Source organism: Astatotilapia calliptera, chromosome 10, assembly GCF_964374335.1.
Source record: "Astatotilapia calliptera chromosome 10, fAstCal68.1, whole genome shotgun sequence".
Lineage (NCBI taxonomy): Eukaryota > Metazoa > Chordata > Actinopteri > Cichliformes > Cichlidae > Astatotilapia > Astatotilapia calliptera.
Window position 1 is genome coordinate 10,108,803 of NC_137431.1, and position 23,335 is coordinate 10,132,137.

Consider the following 23,335-nt stretch of genomic DNA (forward strand, 5'->3'; position numbering starts at 1 on the left):
CCCACCCACCCAACTGAGTCAGTACATCAGACTCCATGCGCATCCCTCTTTAGCCGCATAAACATTCACATATGCAATAGGTTTCACTGACTGAACAAAACCCAAGTCATAATTTTTGATAGCTTTATTCCCATCAAATCCAATGTGTGTGATAATAATTTAATGTTGCAACGGTATACTGTATTTAAATGCTATTGGCTTGTGAGAGAACACTGCTGTATTATTAAAACTTGCTGACGAAAGGGAGACTTTTATCACCATCTTTATGGTATGGCAGGCATTTGCTACTAAATCATAACACTGACTGGCGAATGGGGGGACTCAAAATTAAAAGTGACAAGTTGTGTGACAGTCTGATCAAGAAGAGAACAGACTGCAGCTTTATTAGTGTCATCCATCAATCAATTTGAGTAAAGCTTAACAGACATCTATATGACACAACAGACATTGTTGTGTTGTGATGGTGATGATTCATCAAACTTATTGAGCTATGCAGTTGGGTGTTTTCACTTGCAAAGATATGTCTCGTTCGCATTCAGTTTTGTGACAAACAATATATCTGAAATTATACTTTTTAAAAAGAAACAAAAAGCTGCTTAATATTTTGATGGATGATGTTACAGGATAAAGAAGGCAAATTAATCTAAACATCCAGGTGGATGTTTGACATGAGACAAGTCCTTCATGTTGAGGTGCGAACTGAGGTTGCAGCATCTAGACCAGTCATGGTCAGATTATGATATTGATAAAATGGAATAACACCTTTGGGGTGATGTGAATTATGTATTCAGTTTTAAAAAACAAAAATGCTCATTAGATTAGAAATTAGAAAGCACTTTTGTTCTTTTCTTTGCACAAATATCATTTACATGTATTTTTCTGTTAGTATTGAACGTGTAGGCAATGAAAAATTACAGCCGTTGTTTATTTTTTTATGAGCACATACAGCAGACTACATTTGAATGCATCTTTGCACATTCAATTGTTTGCTGTAGTTACTTAAATTAACTCATGTAATGTTATTTAATACCATTTGCTCACCTGTATGATAGAATAGAATAATAATCCTTTAATTGTGGATGTAATATCAAAATATACACATGCAATGAATTATCAAACAAAATAATACTGCTGAAGAAAGAATATTTTGACAATATTTGAATATTTCTATCAAGTTTCTGATCATAATGGACTTAGTGCCAAAAATCCTGGCAAATTTCTTCTACATATAGAATACTATTTTTTGCAAGTACTTAAAATTTGCACATGATTTTCTCAACTGCTCTCACAGAAGATGAGAGACTCTTTGTTGCAATACTAGAAAACACAGACAGATGATTGCATCTGGCTCGTCCTCCTCCGTTCTTTCACTGTATCCCCTCTGGCTACTGGAACAACACACCAACACGCAAAATTGAGAAGGAGGTCATTTTAACTTTAGCCCTTTGACAGAGTCACAGACCTTGAGCTAGAACATTTCATTATGAAGCTACAAACACTGTATTTGTCCTTTTAAACTATCTGAAGTAAAAAAAAAAATAAAAAAAAAAATAAATAAAATGAAATAAAACTGAAAACTGTGGTTAACATGAGGCTAAACTAACATCTAGTATGAGTGGAAATTGCTTGCATCCTACACTTGTATGTGTTTTGATTTATTTCTCGTGTGGTGTTAAATAGGACAGTTCTGGAAAAGTTAAAATCTTATTTTATTGTAATACTTGCTTGCTTAGTTTTATTGTGATCACAATTATTTGGCATGGATGCTTTTTTTTAACATTTCAGTGGATATTTTTGTACTATTCAGTGGTGCTTTTTTTTTTTTTTCCAGAAAACAGCTATTCACTCTCAATATGAATCTCATTTTGGCAGAGAGGCAACACAGCTTTGCATGATTGGCTGTACTGCTGTCCTCTCCCACTCCCACAGACATGCATTTGATTTGTCACCAGCATCCAAAGTCTTATCTAAACACTGCAAAGAATCTCTGAGTAAATGTTCCCTGTTGGCACACTTCAGCTGCACAGAAACCAGCTATTCTTCAGACAGATCCTCTAAGTACCTTTCTTTCGGAGGAAGATTAGAATGGCCTGCAAAATAAAGAAAATAAATGATGTGAAGATGACTTGGCATGTAAAATCATGCGGGGCATGGCACATTATTACCATATGATAAGAGGACTGTAGGAAGTTTTCATTCCGTACTTTCCTGTGAGAGGCGAATGAAAGAAAACAGGCAAAACTTAAGTAATTGGCTTCAGAAGTTGCAACCTTCTTGCCCTCCATTTCTAGGCTGCGAAGAAGAAACCTGCCATGCTTGTCAAATCTTCTTGACTGTTACTGTGATGGCCAAAGACTGTAAAAATGGCCTTCATCTCGTAAGAGTACGGAGGGGAAATACAGGTTTAGCCGAGTGTGAAAGAACGTCTCATTATGAAAGTGAAATATGTCCTATTGGCAGCTATGGAATTGACATTTTTGAAATTCACTACACTGTTAAACAACTTTCTAAACAACTAATCGTTGTGGCATATGGTGTTGATAATAACTTCATACTGTATAATAGGAGATCTTTCAAATTACAGTAAACGTGACAAGATTTGCACTGGATAAAAAATGTTCCCTCTGGCAGTGTGTCATGTAGCCCAACTCTAACAAGATCTGATTTATGGTCTGACAGCTGCAGAATTAGTTTAAGCACTGGTTTAAGAAAAGATCACAAATGAGTAGTTTCTGAGGAAAGATTACCTGCAGAGGGCTATGTTCCTTTTTCTTTCTTTCTTACTTCAGTCTTTAACTGATGCAATACAATAGAATGCTGTGTAGGGCGGAAAGCAACAGCAAAAGTGAAATGTTTGATCTCTTACAGGTAGAGTACAAAAGTCTTCACTGTTTTATTTATACATTTAAAAAGATATATATATATATATATATATATATATATATATATATATATATGGCTAATCGGAATGGCTAACTGAAGGCCGGACGGTCCTGATCCCCCAAGGACCCCAAGAAGGGACCGGTCCCCTCCAACTACCGACCAATAACCTGCCTCAGTACTACATGGAAGCTCCTGTCAGGCATCATATCGGCTAAGATGAACAGGCACATGGGTCAATACATGAGCGGGACACAGAAAGGAATTGGCAAGAATACCAGAGGCGCAAAACACCAGCTACTGGTAGACAGAACAGTCAGCCGAGACTGCAAGACCAGACTGACCAACCTGTGCACTGCCTGGATTGATTACAAGAAGGCCTATGACTCAATGCCCCACAGCTGGATACTGGAATGCCTAGAATTGTACAAGATCAATGGGACCCTAAGAGCCTTCATCAGGAACTCAATGGGGATGTGGCGCACAACACTAGAGGCCAACTCCAAGCCCATAGCACAAGTCACCATCAAGTGCGGGATCTACCAAGGAGATGCTCTGTCCCCACTGCTGTTCTGCATAGGCCTGAACCCCCTCAGTGAGATCATTAACAAGACTGGCTACGGATACCGACTACGGAACGGAGCAGTTGTCAGCCACCTCCTGTACATGGATGACATCAAGCTGTATGCCAAGAGTGAACGAGACATCGATTCACTGATCCACACTACCAGGCTATACAGCAATGACATTGGAATGTCGTTCGGACTGGAGAAGTGTAGGCGGATGGTAACAAAGAGAGGGAAGGTAGTCAGAACTGAGGGGATTGAACTACCAGAAGGCAACATTGCAGACATAGAGGACAGTTACAAGTACCTGGGGATCCCGCAGGCAAATGGGAACCATGAAGAGGCCGCTAGAAAAGCTGCAACCACCAAGTACCTGCAGAGGGTCAGGCAAGTCCTGAGGAGTCAGCTGAATGGTAAGAACAAGATCCGGGCCATCAACACGTACGCCCTGCCCGTGATCAGGTACCCTGCTGGGGTAATAGGCTGGCCAAAGGAGGAGATAGAAGCCACTGACATAAAGACAAGAAAGCTCCTTACCATGCATGGAGGGTTTCACCCCAAGTCCAGCACCCTGAGGCTGTACGCTAAGCGGAAGGAAGGGGGTCGGGGACTGGTGAGTGTCAGCACCACAGTCCAGGATGAGACAACGAACATCCAAGAATACATTGGGAAGATGGCCCCAACTGACCGAGTGCTCAGTGAATACCTCAGGCAGCAGAAACCCAAGAAAGAGGAGGGAGACGAGGAACCATCATGGAAGGACAGGCCCCTGCACGGTATGTACCACCGGCAGATAGAGGAGGTGGCTGATATCCAGAAATCCTACCAGTGGCTGGACAAAGCTGGACTGAAAGACAGCACAGAGGCACTAATCATGGCAGCACAAGAACAAGCTCTGAGTACAAGATCCATAGAGGCTGGGGTCTATCACACCAGGCAAGACCCCAGGTGCAGGCTGTGTAAAGATGCCCCAGAGACTATCCAGCACATAACAGCAGGGTGCAAGATGCTAGCAGGCAAGGCATACATGGAACGCCATAACCAAGTGGCCGGCATAGTGTACAGGAACATCTGTGCCGAGTATAACCTAGAAGTCCCGAGGTCAAAATGGGAGATGCCCCCAAGGGTGGTGGAGAATGACCGAGCTAAGATCCTGTGGGACTTCCAGATACAGACGGACAAAATGGTGGTGGCTAACCAACCGGACATAGTGGTGGTAGACAAACAGAAGAAGACGGCCGTAGTGATCGATGTAGCGGTTCCCAATGACAGCAATATCAGGAAGAAGGAACACGAGAAGCTGGAGAAATACCAAGGGCTCAGAGAAGAGCTCGAGAGGATGTGGAGGGTGAAGGTAACGGTGGTCCCCGTGGTAATCGGAGCACTAGGTGCGGTGACTCCCAAGCTAGGCGAGTGGCTCCAGCAGATCCCGGGAAAAACATCGGAGATCTCTGTCCAGAAGAGCGCAGTCCTGGGAACAGCTAAGATACTGCGCAGGACCCTCAAGCTCCCAGGCCTCTGGTAGAGGACCCGAGCTTGAAGGATAAACCGCCCGCAGGGGCGTGCTGGGTGTTTTTTTATATAAATATATGACCTGCAGTGCGAATATATATATATATATATATATATATATATATATATATATATATATATATATATATATATATATATATATATATATATATATAATATATATAAATTATGGAATGCCCTTTAGGAAAATATTATATATATATATTCCAACCAAAGTCTGAATATATAGAGTGATCGTTTGAATATATAGAATGAAACTTGAATTTATAACAATTATAACAATAAAACTTGTGGAAAAAAACCAACTCATTTTCCACTTTTTACAGATCAAGCTTGACATAATGGTTTGTTTTGTTTTGTTTTTTTGAAATAAAGCTATCATCTGTGCTTCCGAGCATCTTCACACTGTGCAAAAATCTCTTTCTGTCATTTTCTGTGCACATGTGTTTTGTATTTAAAGACGTTTTGCTCATTTTACAAACTTTCCGTCCGGCTAAGAAGACGAGTGAATCTAAACAGCAAATTGTAATCCTAGTAAACAAAGCAGGTGTTGCAGTGAAATCTCTTCAACCACAATCACAATTCCTCCCAGTTTTAAGATTTCCTTAAATACTGTGTAATGAGTTATCATGACTAGATTTTGCTACCGCTAAGCACACACACGAATTCAAAATTCTTGTGTAACCTTCCAGAAATACTCACATGCTTGGCAATCAAATAAGTCTGGATGTCTTGAAACTCAGTGTTTGGCAAGCAGTGTCCCCAACTGTTCAACTTTTCTCGCTGCAGTCCATATTGCTTCTTTTGTAAATTTGCCTTCAGATACGCCGCATTCCCAAAGTTTTGAGAAAGTTCAATCAGAAAAAAAAGTTATCTTTCGATAAGTGGGCAAGCAAATACATTAGCAAAAACCTAATTCAGGCTCATTAGGCAGCACAAAATTAAAACATCTTCAATCTTAAATAGATCCATTGGGAGGAAACGTGAAGTTAAACATCGCACTTGGCAGCCAGATAGACTACATCAGTTTCCTCAGATACTTGCTGCTCAGTAGGAGATAAACAACCAGGCTCAAGGACGTGAGCAGCTGCTGCAGCCCAGCATTACATTCCAACTTCTCAAGCTACAGCTACCCCCGACCATGCCCCCAACACCTGCACAGCAGGAAGTGGAAACCTTGAGGGATTGCTTCTGAGTAAACAAGTAAAAGTTTAGTTGTGGTCAGAGGTGTGCATGCATTCACAAAGCCACTAAAGACACAACTTCTTTCATATACATATATATATCTTTTTTTTTAAACTAAAATGAAATTCAAAACAAAGCCAAATCCAGCCATGTTATCAAATACATTTTGGGGATAAGTGTTGCAGTTAAAATTGCAGTAAAAGTCACACATGCACACATTTATATTTGAGTAATAAAGAAAATATGGAGTCTATGGAGTCTTTGATAATGAAAACAAAATATGAAAACAGAATCGCTGACAACATCATTTGCATTTCTGTTGTTCCATAACCCTTTTAAATACATTGCATATGTGTTAGAAATATGTATCTTATGTTTCTGTTCCATTAAATCCAAAAAAAATGGAAAGAGACATCATGCACAGTTAAAATTTGAGAATTTTACATATTGTGAAAAAAATGACGTGTTTTACATTTCTTGTGTTCTTTTAGAGGCTGTACAACGGGGGAAAACTATACAGAAGATGTAGTGCAGTTCAGTTTTCTTCATAGAACAGATTTGCGTCCCATATGTCTAAGGCAACAAAAGAGAGACCTCCTGAGACGCAACCAGAACCTTCTGCAGTGAAGCAGGAAACATATAAAATGTTCAAATCTTAAACATTCTGAAAAAGAACACTAGAGTTGCAGGGAGGAAGTAAACAAGTAAGAAAACCTTACTGGCTGAGAACTAAGGTGAGAAGTATGTTGAAGTAGCTTACTGCATGCTTAGAGCCTAAGGAGGGAGACAGTGATATTCAATTACAGATTTTCTAATTTACCAAAGACATGAAAGAAGAGGAATTGGGTTTATTTAGTTGGGAGCCGAACGAAAAGAAAGACTGAGACCTTTATTTGATGAGTACTAGACACAGGAGGTGAGGGGAAGAATGAGAGACCTTTAATTAGACAAGATTGACGGTGAGAGGTTGTGAAGTCTAATTAGGCATGTCTGAAAAAAACTATTTTGAAAGTGGGATCACTCAACTGAATGAGAGACTTCATTATAGCTGAAAGAAACCAGGAAAGCGATACATGGCCAGTGTACTTTTTAAAACCACTCTGGGCTACATTTTAGATAACAAGCGATTAGTTCTTTTGTCTATTTCATTAGTGAATGAATTTCCTGTCAGTTGAATTTCCATAATACCAATGTCCCTAATTTTGTCTCAGAACAGATGAAGCTCGGTGAACTTGTAAAGTGACAGTGTCTTCATGAAGAAGCAGGTATTTTCCAGTCGACACTTACTTGGTAATTTCACAGCTTTTCGTGACACTAGTATTAGCAAAATATGAGAAGAAGATGATAAAACTGACTATTATGTCTTAGCCACTGGCTGACAGTTTGTGGTGTTTTCTTAACTCCAGCTTAAAAACTCTTTGAAAACAATTATCTTTTTTATGCAAATATGGAAATAATAATGTTCTGCAGTGCCCTTTAAATGAGCTTTTCTTTCATCTGAAACAGTTGCGTAAACAGTCAAATAACCGCTTTATCATCTTCATTAAACATGCTGTTTTTGTGATTATATTTAATCGATCAAATACATTGATATGAAGAAAAAAATAGAAACAAACAAACAAAAAACCCCTAAAGAAACATAATTAGTGAAATGCTGGTTTAAACTACTTATGGTCAGTTGCTGACTTTAAGGCTACGTTCACACTGCAGGCGAAAGCGCATCAAATCCGATTTTTTGACCCTATGCGACCCATATCCGATCATGGTATGATAGTGTGAACGGCACAAATCCGATATTTTCAAATCCGATCTGGGTCACTTTGGCTACGTTCGCACTGCAGGTCTTAATGCTCAATTCCGATTTTTTTATCAAATCCGATTTTTTTGTCTGCTCGTTCACACTACAAATAAAATGCGACAGCAAACGCTCTCTAGTGTGAACGCTCAAAGCGGCCCGCATGCGCAAAAGAAGACGTCACACACAACGCGCTCTGTACACCCAGAGCAAACTATATTGTTTGACTGATGGGCCTTAATATAAAGACTTTGGACTTTACGTTTCCCAATTTTTGCTTTAAGTTTTGTTATTTACATAACAATGTAGATAACCTAATAATTATCTTTATTGCTGTTTTAGAGAGGAGCGGTGCTTCAAAGGATAGTTGCAGATTTCTGTCAGAATCTACAGATTATACAGTACATAAAATATACGTGAAAATAAAATGTTCACGTTTCCCCAACGTTGTCTTCCCAACAGTTTCACTAACATCTACACTTATTGGCCAGGAAGCGTTTGCGATGTCTTCTCCGGAGCTGATAATTGGCATCTGTCTTGTGTCGGTGACGTAAAAGACGGATTTAATGCGACATGACCATTCACACAGCAGTCGCTTTCTAAAACATCGGATATGTATCGGAATCAGTACCAGATACGAAAGTGACCCAGATCGGACTTGAAAATATCGGATTTGTGCCGTTCACACAGTCACACCATGATCGGATATGGGTCGCATAGGGTCCAAAAAATCGGATTTGATGCGCTTTCGCCTGCAGTGTGAACGTAGCCTTTCGTATGTGGTACTGAATCCGATGCATATCCGATGTTTTAGAAAGCGACTGCTGTTTGAACGGTCATGTCGCATTAAATCCGTCTTTTACGTCACTGACACAAGACAGACGCTAATTATCATCGCCGGAGAAGACATCGTGAACGCTTCCTGGTCACCCAGGCCTGATCACTGTCAAAGCTGTAGAACTTTTTGGAAGGTTTGAGCCCGGTTACATCTGGTGTAAAACTAACAGCATTTCATAAAAAGAACCTTATAACAACAGTCAAACATGGTGGTAGTGTGATGACTTGGGGCTATTTTACTGCTGCAGGACCTGGAGAACTTCAAGTAGGAGAGTATTCGAGGCTGTGAAACACAAATGGTGAACTGTGACTAATGAAACTTGAATGACTTCTGTTCTTTACCAAAAGAATTCTGAAGGACTGTCTGGTCATCAGTTAATTCCCTGAAGCTTAAGCACACATGGGCTTATCTGAAACATACCAGCAAGTTTTGCCTCTAAATCATCTCCACAGCGATGTGAAAGACTCACTGAGAATTGTCACAAATGCGTAATTGCTGCCAAGGCATAACTACTTATTAGGTTTAGGGGCAATTCTTTTTTTTTTTTTTTTTTCTTTTTTTTACAAATACAAAGTGTGTTTGAATTTTTTTCATTTGAAAACTGCATTTTGGATTTACTTGGGTTATCTTTGTGTAATGTTAAAAAGTGTATGATGATCTGAAAAAATGTGTAAGAAAAATGCAAAACAATAAGAATCAGAATGGGGTGAGTACTATTTCACAGCGCTGTGGGAATGTCACCAGAATATAGTCAGAATATAACTAGCTGAGTTGAGTTCCCTATTGCATAGGTGTGTATCGCAGAGATTAGTGCAGCCTGACTCAGAGTGCAATGTGTTGGCAGTTTTTTGTGTTTAAAAATCAGGCAGCAGTCATTTGCAAACCTTTGCCAACTTGTCCTACAGTCGTTGCAGTCAGTCTGAGGACTGCGAATGTTTGGGGACAGATTGCCTCCTACCAGACAACTGTGCAATCACCTTGTAATAGAAAACAATTGACACAACAATTTGCCTTGTCAACATAAAAAAAATTAATTAAATTTCATAGTCATAATGCATAATGTAACTATGCATTGTTTCTACGGCATGGTGAAAATAGCATAGTGTTTGCCTAAATAATAATGTAAGTTGTGTTAGCGTAATTGGTTTCCCGCTTATTATGAAAATATAAAATGCATAAATACGTACATCTAGGACTTTCAGTTATACTGGTTTTTGATGCTATAGGTTACTAGTAACAAAACCTGATGGTTCAAAACTAGCTTTTATCCACTATTCCTCTTCTTTCTTTCTTTCTTTCTTTCTTTCTTTCTTTCTTTCTTTCTTTATTTAAAGCTTTTTCTTGGCTTCTACCATCCCGAGGGAAATGTCTTTCTCTTTATACTAAATGCTCCACTGTGTTCAGCACCTTTTATCTGACTTTGTCTCTCTGTTGTGTATTGCTTAGCTGGTTCTTCTCAGTGAAACAGATGCTTGCAGCACATGAAGCAAAACAGCAAAGTTTCAGATTTTTCAAAAAAAAGGCTAAAAAAGTATAACAATGCTCACAATGAACTGCAGTCTAATAATTCCATGTTGGCCCATCTCTCTGATCAGCCCCTTTCATGCTGCACAGTCATCCTTTCCTTTGCTATTAAATATTAATTATAGTAGCTTTAAACTAGCATCCAGCTGAACATAAGTGCTGCTTGACCTGTGTTGTCTCATGTGAATGTTAAGCATGGGCTGGGGTGTCAAACACAAAACTGGATGACTATCAGTATTATTGTATTACAGTGTTTTCAAACCAATCCTGAATGGTAACTATAAACCTATCATGGAGATGCTTTCTCAAATGGAGTTTAAACAGTGTGAGGCGTTCCATAGAATTGGTTAATGATTAAATGTGAAATGAATCCAGTTCTTCTCTCCCTTGAATACCATTTTGGTATTCAATAAGTTGAACCAATCATTATATGTAAATGAAAGACTGAAATCTTTCTCCAGGGTGATTTTAAAGCAGTGGGTTTAATAAACTTGTTTACTAAAAGAGAATAATATCCCATTACCAGTTGATCATTGTTTTTCCATAACACATGAATGCTGTGAGATTGAAATTTGGGTGATACCACCATCACCACTACCACGTTATACCCAAATTTCTGAAAATTTCAATAATATTTATACTGAATTGCTTTTTTCTCACATAGATTTCAAGATCAACCAAATTTTCTGTCAATATGGAAGCAACTACCTATTTCATTCTCTCCGTGAATAGAGCTGACTCAATCTGTCATGATCCCACTCGGCTCTTATGGCTCCATTCTGTATTGCACATGAAGATGTCTCTCCCAAATTAATTTTGCAACCAGAGCTTACTCACTGCAAAACAAACAAACAAGCAAAAAACAAGCAAAGGATAGTAAAAAAAAAAAAAAAAGAAAAAGAAAAAGAAAAGAAAGGCATGGCTTTATGTTCTGCTTTTCCATTTGTGTTTCACAGCCTCGAATACTCTCCTACTTGAAGGGACTTGCAGTATTGCAGGAGGATACAGAAATGCTTGTTTGCTGGCATGAAAGCAGAAAATCAGAAAATGTTCCGTTCAAATGTGCATTTACACATACCACACTCTTATAATATAACTCTAACTGTCTATATCTATATATATATATACACACAGAAAAAGAGAGAGAGTGCACGAGAGAGCGAGCACAAATGGGGTTTCTTTCTCCCTCATCCGTATGAATTTATGTCCGAAACACAATGTTTCCAGTGCATTAAGTAAGTCTAAGGCCAATTAATAAAATCAGCTGCAGTGCTACAAATCCACTGCAATGTCCTTGAGACCAGTCATAAACTACTGACTGCAGCACCAGAAATACATTTCTGATCATACGACCAGAAGTAAACAGCTGACTACACAACTGGAAACAAACAAGCTCCAATGAGACCAGAAATAAATGACTGATGCATGGAGCTGGAACTAAACTGGTGATCACAGGAGAGTAGATAGATGACCAATTATCAAACGGTGAGCCGGCAAAGCTCCGAGGGTTTGACATTCGTGAACTACATGCGAACCAACCCCCATCCAGGCATATCCCGAACAAGGCAGTGCCCTTTTGATGCCTCTTAAAAGACTTGGTCTCCGTGAATTTGCTGTCTGTGCTGACTGTTCCTGAGGAGATGGGTCAGTTCCTCCCAAAGGTTACATTTTGTCACTGTAGGGAAGAGGATGAGGGATTCATGAAGATAGCAGTCAGCTTGCCACCATTGTATGGCAGGGTTGTATGTGGGGAATGTGCAGAATGATGGAGTAAATTAGGCTCTGAATAGGTGAAAATACGTGTTTCACATGCTTTAACTGACAGAGTTGCTTTTCACCTAAAATAGAAAAAGTATTAATATCTTTCTTTCTTTTCTTTAGGAGTAAAAGAAATACCCTGCGATAAGTAATATACATTTTGCTAGTATTTATTATTGATCACCTCTGAAAGAGCATCTCAGCACAGATAGCAACTAAAATGTTCAGAAACTATAAAATCCAAAGATTCGTGGACATTCTGCCCAATTACAAATAATGATATTATTTGGACTGTTTTAATAGCCACTTTCACTCTCATCATTGAATTACGAACAAAATCAGCAGTGTTTAAACAGTGCAGTATGTTAGTTATGAGGCTGGTAAGAACTCACAAATTAATTTGGCAATAAAACCCCTGGTGAAATAATAGGTTGCTGCAACCAAACAATGTTAAGCCTCACACAGAGAAAATATGGCGTTAGGATAATGAGCCAATCAATTATCGGGATCTGCTCAAGTTGACAGTTGGCTCTCACCAAAGTCAAACCACTGCCTGATAATGTCACTGAGTCTTTCTGTTTTGCACAAGATTCTGCCATCAATTAGACCAAAATACCCTGAGAGAGAAGAAGGCACAAAAAAGCAAAGAGGAACTACAACATCTCCCCGCTAGAAGAAAGTGAACCACAACCAATTATTCTATCACCTAGAGGCCTCTGTAGAAGGTTGACAGATTGTATGAGGACGGTGATTAGTTTTAAGTGTCAGATGATCGGGCTGTGAACTCTGCTCTTAAAGAACTGTTACAAGAACTAATATTTAAAAAAGCTAATAATTCCTTGAAAAACTCCCTAACAAGCTTCCTCTTACTTTTTAGTTAAACATAATGAAACATTTAAAATGTTGAAACAGCCTCTGCTGTCAAATACCTAGAAACCTTACACTGTGCACTCAATGCACCACTGGCAATATTAAAAATACATATTTAGAAGCGAGAACTTCCGCTGTACTTTTATTTTGATAATGACTGTAATATTATGTCATGCCATTTGATTTTACTGAAGGTTTACTCAGATGCTGTGGATTACCAGGAAAGATTCTGCAAATTAGACTTAATATTTAATTACAAACCATGCGTATAAAAATATAATAGACCAAGACTACCTTCCAACAACAGACTATAATGTCCTCGGGCATTACAATGTTCCACACGTAGCTCCTCTTTAACATTTCATTGGTTGTAAGAGTCTTCTTTGAATATGTTATGTTATTTTATTTGCTGGTAATTCTCGAATCCGAGGGGAATACACTCTGAGGAATAACTGCACTCCTATTTCTGTTTCTTTTTTTCAACAATGAGCAATCTTTTTTGTGACTCTATAGCACTGTATTTGCATTAATATTTATGTGTGTGTGTCATTATCATTTGTCTACTTTATGCACATGTTCCCTGCCCTCATTTAACCCTTGCTTTGTTAAAAATAAATATTATTACAAGCCTCTTATAGTCCATTAAAATGTACGTTCTATTCCAGCGTGTACCTGTTTTGAACTGTGACATCAGTCTCAAAAATGTTTTTTCCTGTAATTGCACTTGACAAACAACCCAATGGCCCAAGTAACTGTTTATTGACTTGTCTCTGTACAGAGTGGTGCAGCTTCTCACGGTGCAGTGCCACTGTTTGAGACACATAAGGTGCTGGCTTTGCACCCATCCCTACACGAGTGCCACAGTGTGTAAATGCAATGATCAATTTCAAATTTCTTGAGAGCTGCAGGGAATGCCAATGGTCACACAAACTAATCCATAACCAGAGAATCCAAACTTCTTTGCCTGCAGCATTTTCACTGGGCAGTATCAGCTACTGTTTGTTCCCTCTGTGCTCACATATTCTATGTCCCCCTGGCAGCAAAAGCTAAAAAAAGCCTCATAAAAAGATGAAGAAAATTGCTGTTTGTATTTGAAAGCATGTGCAGTGTGTACTCTAGTGTGCCTGCCTACTCCAGATTAGTTCAGTTACATAAAACATGTTATTGATACCCCCATTAGTGTTTTTGGATAGTTTTCATGCGTTCACATGAAATAAAATATAAGCTGTTAATACAATGCAATCAATTTTCTAAGCATATATGGATGCAATAGGTTTTGGCGGATTTCTAACAGGATATGAAAAAAAAAATGAAGTGGGTACGTGGGAAAGGAGGAAAAAAAAAGAGATTTCCGCTGTGTCCTCTGATCTTGTTAATGCGAGAAGCCAGGCATCTGGTTATCTGAAAACATATATGTATTTGTTAATGTGTCTCAGGATAATGCAAACTGTGTTAATTCCATTTGGACCTGTAGCAGTGGCTTATTAGATTATTGCATAAATGTCATGTTTATCAGGTTTAGAGATGTAAATGGGAAGAATTAAATATATCCTTTAAGTCTACAAAGAGTTAGTGAACAAGCTCTCCCTGGCTAACAGAGAGCTTGTGTAGAGTTTGGAACAGAATTTGTGGCTGATTGCGACTGGCCCACGTGCCTTTGAGTGTGTGGGTGGTTTATATTAATCTAAGTGAATATTTGGTACTACAGTCATCTCAGAAAGTATTTGGACAATGAAATTGTGTTTGATACTTTGGCTCCATTCTCTTTCTACTTCAAATGTTCAACTAGATGATGCTAATGAGGTTAGTAGGTTTTTCATTTTAGAGTATCTTCAGTTTCAAATTAATATTCAATGAAGCACTCATTCTTTACTTTTTTATTTTATTGTTAGAGTCCTTATCTACCTAGAGGGACACAAGTGCCTCTCTATAAACAAGGGTCTTGTTATGAACAGGGGCCAGAAGCACTGAAGCGCCGCTCACCAGTTCAACCCAACAGCCAACTGCACTCCTCTCTGCCCTGCCAAGCTACACCACAACCAGCTGGTGGCAATCTTCAATTACAACACCTGAACCGCATTAACTCGTCAGCCCCGACCCTGAAAGCCAGCAGGTGCTCGAGGGAGACTCGCAGGGGCTCACTGTTACTTGTGGACAAGTCTCAGTTCATGTCACAGGAAAGGGGAGTTGTTTTATTCATTCGCTGCCGTTAACAATGTGGAAATTTGAGATTTGCAGTGGAAAATGGAGCTCTAATCAAAAGACTGAGCCTTCCACCCTTGAATCATGCATGTGCCGAATATACCGTAATTGATTGTCTTTTAATGTGCCAATAAAGTCATAAGCCATTCATGTAATAGGAGTTCCTAGCTTTGTGCAAAATAATAATTCAGATATGATGCAATTCTCATTAAAGTAATAGATGCCATCCTATATTTATGTGTTTCACCCTGTTGGTGAAACATTGTTAAAATGCTTTGCCTTAAAAATATGTCTTCAATATTTCAGTACAATTTAAATTGGTTAAGATATTTGATGTCTAACAAAAAGGCTTTTAATTGTGTAGTTTTTATGCACTTTTGGTACCAGCAATGTTTTCTATCTATTTATATAACAAAAACGCTCATTAGGAAGTTATAATTTTAGTTTCTTTTATCATATTTGGTTTAGATGATGAAATGATGAGCAGATGCAAGTTATATTCCCATTAGAATTCTTTGAAAGGCAACACACTTGGGAAGGATAAAAGACATTTGCTTTACAGTAATTGCACAGGAAGTGGACCTATTATCTGATTTAATGTGTACTTTTTCTTTTTTTTTTTTTAAAGAAACGATATCATTCTTAAAAGTGAACCTTCTATCATTCAGCCTCTCAGCCATTGCAAATTTTCCTTATGAAGCAAGTCATTATCACAAACTACAATTAATCTCACTCAGAGAATCTTAACATGTCTTCCATCTTGGTGGCAGAAAACCTCATCTTTTGAATTAATAAAAACGAAAACTGAAGCACGGGCTCTGTTTAGACAAGTAATTGTTCAGGTGAAAAAAATAATTTTTTTTTTCCAGATTTCAACCAGGGAACGTTTGAAATTACACAACTTTGAGGAATGTTAAAGTGGATTATATTTTGAGTGGCAGTAAGTAAATTTATCCTCTGTGTTATCATATAGCCATGTCTAAAGCTAGAGTTGGTGAGATTCTTCAAAGAGCAACAAAAGTGTTTAAAGAATTGTATTGGAGACAGATGTGCGATGGTTCATTTTTGCTAAAATAGCACTGAAATCAACTGCTTTAATTCTCCTTCACATAGAATTAACACGCTGGAAACATTGCTCAAAGATTTTGGTTAAATTTGGTGACTGTGAGGGCTATTTGAATACAGTGAACACACTGCCATGTTCAAGGAACCACTTTGGCTACATTCACACTGCAGGTCTTAAAGTTCAATTCCAATTTTTTGATCAAAACCGATTTTTTTGTCTGGTTTTCACACTACAAATAAATTGTGACAGCAAATGCGCTCTAGTGTGAACGGTTCATGGCCCTCAAAGCGGCCCGCATGCGCAAAAGAAGACATCGCTCTGTTTACGGAAGTAAAAATGGCGGCTACAGAGTTAGTAGGTGTTGTTGCAGCAGTCTATCATTTCTCCCCATATGCTAATCAAGTCCAAAACCTCAGTTTCTGTCCATTGACTCGCTCCGTCTCCAGTTTCTGCCACCTTGCTTTCTTGTTTGTGTTCTCCGCCGCTAATAATTGGCATCTATCTTGTATCAGTGACATAAAAGATTTAATGCAACATGACCATTCAAACAGCAGTCGCTTTCTAAAACATCAGATATGTATCGGATTCAGTACCACATACGAAAGTGACTAGGTCGGATTTGAAAATATCGTATTTGTGCTGTTCAAACTGTCATACCATGATCGAGTATGGGTCGCATATAGGGTCAAAAAAGTCGTATGTGATGCGCTTTCGCCTGCAGTGTGACCGTAGCCTTGGACATGTCGTGAGCTTTGTGACAGGTTGCTGGGCGTACTGTGGACATAAACACATGGAAATGGTCGGCAAAAATTCTAAGGTAGATTCTGGCATTCAAACAATGTTCAGGTGAGGGATGCAAAGCATGCCAAGAAAATATCCCCCACACAATTACACCAACACCAACAGTCTGCACCATTTATATGAGGTAGGCTGCATCCATTCTTTCTTTTTAGTTAAGCCAAATTCTACTCTTTCCATCCAAATTTTGCAGCAGAAATCAAAACTCATCATAACAGGAAAGGTTGTGATGAGTTTTGAATGTCCAATTGTACAATTTTGGTGAGCCCATGTTAATTGAAGCTTTTACTGTTCTTAGCTGGCAGGAGTGGCATTGTAGTTTATGCTATAGCCCATTTCCTTCAAGATTTGATGCATTGTGTGTTCAGAGAAAGCCTTCTGCATTTCTTGGCTGTAACAGGTGATTTTAGATACTGTTGCCTTCCTATCAGCTGTCTGGTCATTCTCCTCTGACCTCTAACATTAACAAAAAGCATTTCTGCCCAAAGAGCCGCAACTCACTGCATATTTTCTGACCAATGTCTATAAACCCCAAGAGATTGTTACCAAATGACAATCACACTAGAGCAGCAATGTCTGAAGCACTCAGATCTGAAATCAACAACTATATGGCATTCAAAGTCTCTTAAATCACATTTCTCCTCAATCTGATGCTCAGTTTGAACTTGGGTAGGTTGTCTTGACCATCTCTAGATTACACGTGACGGAGTGATTAATTATTTGCATTAACAGGCAGCTGAAAAGGTGTACTTAATGAAGTGCATGGTGAGGGTTTAATATTTTTTTTCTCTGTTTTTAGAACATGTGAGGAGCTGACGGGCAAGGTTAAATCAATGATGATGTTGTACAAGAAACATACCAAGTGCACTTCTCCAGAGTACTTTTTCACTTAAAGCAAATGTCCCGTGATGATGATTCACTCTAATTTACTTCATCAATTTTAATGCAATAATAACCTGCTCAGTTAGTAAAAATGCTGGGAAGTAATATAAATTGGAGAGTTTGATCAGACTAAAAGACTTCATTAAGGACCGTCATTAATTCCACCTATATTTCAGTTATCAATCATTTATATAGCAATCGCCTTGAATGGATGAGCAAAAAAACTGCTGTGTGTTTCTGTCTGTACTTGAAATAGAAGTGTACACACATTGATGCAGATTTGCACTGATCATTCAGGCATTTTCTGCTCTTGTGAAATAACCGTGGCGTCTAGAACATTGTTTTGCCTATTTGAGCTTGAGCAAGAAAGGGAAAAACATCACTAGTTACAAGGCGATGTCTGATCCATATTACATTTGTATACACAGTACTAAAAGACAGATTTTTTTTTGAAGTCATTCAATGGTATAGCAAGCATAGTGTAGACTTCTAGAAGCATAGCTCCCAGGTGCATGATTTATTATATAGAAAGCAGATGTAGCTTGGAAAGAAAAACATTGCTATTTGAAAGTATTTAATTGGAGACTGCATTTCAAGACAGCCAGCCCTGCCGCTGGTTTTATTCTAATTGCCAGCAGCTACGCACTTAATGAAGCGAGTGGTGAAGAGTGTGGGTAAAAGAGTGAGAGTGACCAGGTTTCCAAGGCAACAGCAGCGGTAGCTGAGTAGTGTTTTCATCTTGAGGAAAAGGCTACAGGAGAGCAGTGTTTCCCGGCGGTGCTTCCTGCAGCTCCATAATGAATATCTATACAGTAATAGATATATTTGTGGAAATGTTGCAGAGTTGAAAGATGCATGCAAACCTGTAGAGTAAGGCCTTTACAATACACCAGAGAAACAATTTTTCTCCAAACTTCAGGATTAGACTTGAGTAGGACACTTCGCAAGTAGATTATAGCGTACAAGCTTTAAAGTAACTGCACTGGGCCAAAGCTTTGAAAGCCTTCTGTCTCATGGTTTTGAACAAAGAAATGGTCTAGTCATTTTTTTGCCCTGCTTATCTTACTGCTATATAGATCTGCAAACTCTTATGTATCCCTAATCAATTACAGATGTACACAATGGTTCACAATAGCGGTTCAAGTTTTTTTCTTTTCTTTTGCACTCCAGCCTAGGCTCATATAAAAGTTTGGTTATTTTAAAATATCATTTATGAAGAAATTGCTCTCTCTTCCTTTTTGCCAATGGTCCGCATCCATGTGTGTCATGTGTTCCAAGTAGGACACAATATGCCCAGCAGGAAAACAGAGAGATAGGCAGAGCGTAGCCGATGTGTTGCATTAGCCTAACGGTCAGTAATGGATGAAATAAAGCAAAAACTTGCTAAAGGGAATATCCCCAAATCCCCAGTGATTCAGGGATGGCTTTTTCACTGTTTGAATAATATGACCTTGTAATATCCATAATTTATATGGCTGTATACAGAACTGTCAAGATTTTTAAGAGAAGACACTTAGATTTTAAACAAGCCAGTGTGAGCAATGAGGCAATAATCAGCTTGATGTGAACTAAAACAATATCAAATCTGATTCACAATGTCATTAAGCGTCATAAAATCTCTCATTCAAACTAAATCTATGTGAGAATTAAGCTGCACTCGTAATATATACAAATACGGTTTACACAACCCTATTAAAAGTATTCTTTTTTTCAAAAGTATTATATATTGCAAAGATTTTTTTATTTCATAGAAAAACTGCATGAGGACATCTTGCAAAACAGCCTTGAGTTTGTATATATGTTTAAATTAGAGAAGAATTATAAGTATGCATCACAATGCCCTCAACTTTCTACATTTCACCAGTAAAATACATGCTCCCTATACTTGTGGCCAAACATTACTAACTCATGCCCTGTCATTACTCAAATAAATCTTCTGTCAAATAAATAATTCTTATTAATGGTCATTGCTCAAATTCTTAAGATTTCTTGTGAGTTCCGAGCTTGGTATTCACACTTCTTTATCCCACAAACAACCTCAGATGTTACCACAGGTGAAGCTAGGCTGCTGGACTGTTAAGAGAATCTGATCTGTATAACTGAATTATAAGTCAGGCTGCTCATGAGATATGTATGGAGTTATTGATTCAATTTAACATCTTCAATTTATCATCTTCCTAGCCCCATCTTCATATGATTGTCAATTACCACATGGTCTCGGGTCTCTCCCGTCCAATTCAAGTTGACTTCCCTGAATAGAAAAACACTTCCATGAGTCAAAAAGCAGATAATAACCATAATACTGAGACAGCACATCCCTCAAGTAGGAGGGTCTCCAGTAGAACATAGACACATTAATAATTGATAGATAGATAGAAAGCCAGCATCGCCAGACAATTCTAAGAAGCTCAGTTCCTGCCACAGGAGAAATTTCCAGAAGCAAATAGGTCTTGAAGGTGGCAGTTATGTCATCTTTCACTACAACAGTGAAGGGAATGGCGAGCAGGTTTAATAGACTAATAAATTATAAAATGGAACCCTTACCCTGAGTCAGAATTCAGTGGAGAATGGAAATGTTGTAATGCCTGAGTAACAATTGAACCTGTGCTATTGAGATCACAAAACATCTGTGAAAGGTAAAAAAAAAAAAAGCCGCACCAAGGATGTGGATTGTCTGGTTTGATGAAGTAGTTCTTAACTTATTGGTCTATCAAACACTGTGATGCAGTTTGTACATGCCTCATCAAAATGCTTCATTTTTTGAGTTTCTATTGCAGCAGTCCCTGTTGAGCTTTAAGGTTAGATGTTATTGATAATATTGGCTTTCTCTCACTCCCTGGGAAGCTGAGAGCTAAAATTAGCAGCAAGTTGAGCATGGCATCAGACCTGATAAACTCAGCAAAGTTACTCATGCAAGGTCTGTTTTGCACGGACAGTAAAAGAAGAGAATGTTGGAGTAAACAAATGCACATCATAAAACTCTTGCAAGAAAATAAGAAAAATGAGATGGGTGCAAGTTTTAGGTCACGTCAGGATTGTGTGGGCTTTTTGCTTAATTCTGCATTTGTGTGAAGAAAGCAACTGCCCCACGAGGCACCACATATGCCCCGACACTTTGTCAGCAAGATACTCTTTTGTCAATATTGCATTGTGTTGAAAGGGCTCAGATGTGACTGTAGAAGTGTCCACCACAACAAATTGTGTATGTCAAAGCATTCTGTTAGGAGCTGTATGAATAAATATGCAATGTTGCTCAGAGTTTCCTCTAACTGTGGCGGTTCTTAAGACCCCTTAAGACATGCCTTAAGACAAGGTCTTGTAAAATCACAAACATGAATCCATCTCTTGCCATTAAATAAAAGGCTGTTAGATCTTTGCTTTCTTTGAGCTATGCCTTGTTAAAGCAGAACTCATACTTCATTCCAACATCCCTTGGAGTTTTCTCGAGTCCAGTACGATTTACTTTTCACTTTTAATTCTCCATCTTTGAGAAAAACTTACAATTATGCCTTGCACTTTCCAGAGCATGTAAGATTTCAAGGTCTCTATTAGACTTTATTTTGTGGTTCAAGTCAGGCCTTTCCCCCGTTTTCCAGTGTGCATTGTTCTCAACAATGCCCATATACCTCTGCCTCGGTTTTTGCTAAGCACTACTAGCGAGCTCCACGGGAGCAAAAAGGTTGAATCTACACCATATCCAAGAACATACAGTACACTGCATTCTCAAGAGACATGGACTTGTGATGGCCTGTAATGGTATGTGTAAAAGGCTTAAAAACTCAAGCCTTTAAGGCCCCTGCACAGTGTGTGTATATAGTGTGAATATTTTGAGAGTTTCTACATCTTGACATGGATATATCTTTCCACTTAAAGGCTAAAAGGTGAAAACGGAAGGAAGTAAAAGAGCGTTATGCTTCCCTTCCTTCGTAATTAGCCATTCAGTGCATCTAAAGTATTATACTCATTGTACCGGGTAAATGTGTTGCTTTTTTTTTATTAGATTATAGCATCGCATTCACATGGGTAGATCTAATGTTAAAGTGAATATGAAATTTTACTTGAAAAAGAAATATTTAGGAATGAAAACAGTGATCCTTAACACATCCAATTAAATGTGATTTTGTGAAATCATTTTATGAAATCAGTGTCCCCCTTTTGTTCTTTTTAGCACAGTTCACTGAGATAATCTGTGAAAAACAAGAGTACAGTTATTCACTTAGCCATGTTAAATGATCTGTTTTTGCATACTGGGGGTGGGGGGCGCTTGTTCGCCAATATCCTCAGCCTCCTTCCCTCCCTACGCTGTGTACTGGAAAAGAGCTTAAAAGTGATGGTCATATCTGAGCTCTCAGAGGGGCAACACAGATTCTGTTGAGGCTGTAGAACAGTGGACCAGCTTTTTACTTTCTAACAAATGATCAAGGGGGCTGGAAGTCTGCCAGTCCAATTTACTTTGGATTGGTTTGCAGACTAAAAGAAGGCTTATGCCTGGGTTACCCAAGGGATTCCATAGCTCTTAAGGAGTAAGGGATGTTAAAACCACTTCTGCCAGCTGTTATATTTGCATTTTAGACAGGATAGGTGGCAAACTTTGCCATTGTCTCAACTCCATTGGTGTAGTTTTTCCAGATGTGATTTAAAGACATAGCTTGAGAAAAGCCAGGAGATCTGCTTTCCAGTGTTTTTCTGTGCCTCTTTCAGGAGGACCTCCAGTGCTTATTCGAATGATTTTCAGCTGAGTGTAATACATCTAAATTTGAAAGCCACTGTTCTGCTCTGCCAAAGGATAGCACTCTCCTTTCTAGTAAAGGGGAATCATATAACATAAAGTATCAAACATTTCTTAAAATACTTGGTCTCAGGGGAAATGACAGCAAGAAAGGATAACGAGACGGTGAGAGTTGGGTGCTGTACTGTGCCTTACTGGTAAAGAGGAAATGTAGAGGTAGTTGTGCCACAAGACAAATGTCTTGATTTATCATTTGGTCTCAGTGTAAATGCAGTGAGTAGCCATTTGAGGGAGGTTCACCTGATGTGAGTGCCACTCACAGAAGTCTACTAAGAATAGCTAGCTGGGAAAAGGCTGACTAGGCTAGCAGCTGTTCTGGGTTTGGATGGCTATCCCCCTGGAGGAGTTGGGAGAAGTTGCTGAAGACTGACATTCATTGGGCGTCTGTCTCCTCCTTTGGTACCTAAAATGCACTGTGTAGTTTGAAGAGTGGATTCAGAGGGTACAGTATTATAGCCTTACAGAGCTGTTGGCATTACTATGAACTATTTGGAGCTTTTCACTGTCTCATCTTTAGGGCAGTCTCTTGTCATCTATATCATCCAACCCCTCTGGTAAATTCAGTAGGATGTGGGCTTTCTGTTTTCAGGTGAAAAAACGCCCCAGAAGAGTAACTAAACAAACAAAACAGGGATTTTTTTGCTGTGCT